The following is a 935-nucleotide window of genomic DNA, read 5'->3' on the forward strand; positions in this document are numbered from 1 at the left end:
TAATTTTATGTAGCTTTGATGAGCATCCTTTGATTTATATTTTAAACTATCAACACTATACCAATATACACTTAGTGGATGAAAGCCAGAGGGAGTATATATTATTTGGAGTTCACCTACCAGGACTAAGTAATGCTATATCATTTATGTCTGGGGTAGTGCTTTTACTTAATTTATGCAATGTTGTATTGAAACTAAAACTAAAATTTACCATGACTTTGTACTTGGTAGGTTTTCCCCTCCTACACTTCAATTTAATTGTTTTGAAATAATTCTATAATTCTGCCCATGACAGAGTGGAGGCCATTTGTAGTGTTTAATGTTATAAAATGTTTTTTTTTTTTCCATTAGAGAAAAGAAGTGTTAGTAATGACAGGTGTTTTGCTGTATTAAAATACAGGGATTTTTGCTCGCTTCAGCAGCACATATACTAAAATTGGAGCAATACAGAGATTAGCATGGCCACTGCGCGAGGATGACACGTAAATTCATGAAGAGTTCCATATTTTATTTTATTATTATTTTTTTTTTCGCGGTATGCGGGCCTCTCACTGTTGTGGCCTCTCCTGTTGCGGAGCACAGGCTCCGGACGCGCAGGCTCAGCGGCCATGGCTCACGGGCCCAGCCGCTCCGTGGCATGTGGGATCTTCCCGGACCGGGGCACGAACCCGTGTCCCCGGCAACGGCAGGCGGACTCTCAACCACTGCGCCACCTGGGAAGCCCCGAAGCGTTCCATATTTTAAAAAATAAAATAAAATACAGGGATTTATTCAACTTAACATATTGCTTTTTAACTGTATGTTACAAACTTGATCTTGGAGCCCCAACGGAATTGCATGCTTTCCTTCTCTACAATGCAGAGGGCAGGAGAATTTTACTTCCTTAGTGGAGAGCTGTATTTGAGTTTAAATCCTCGACTCTGATACAAGAGAAT

General features: G+C 40.3%; 1 non-coding gene across 1 annotated transcript; it reads left to right on the top strand.

Annotated features, from left to right (window-relative positions):
• The first annotated feature begins 406 nt into the window (after window positions 1-406).
• On the top strand, window positions 407-510 carry LOC115854348 (U6 spliceosomal RNA). Its single transcript, XR_004039972.1, has one exon. It is a non-coding gene; the product is annotated as a U6 spliceosomal RNA (small nuclear RNA).
• Window positions 511-935: the final 425 nt, after the last annotated feature.

The sequence above is a fragment of the Globicephala melas genome, chromosome 12 (assembly GCF_963455315.2).
Source record: "Globicephala melas chromosome 12, mGloMel1.2, whole genome shotgun sequence".
NCBI lineage: Eukaryota > Metazoa > Chordata > Mammalia > Artiodactyla > Delphinidae > Globicephala > Globicephala melas.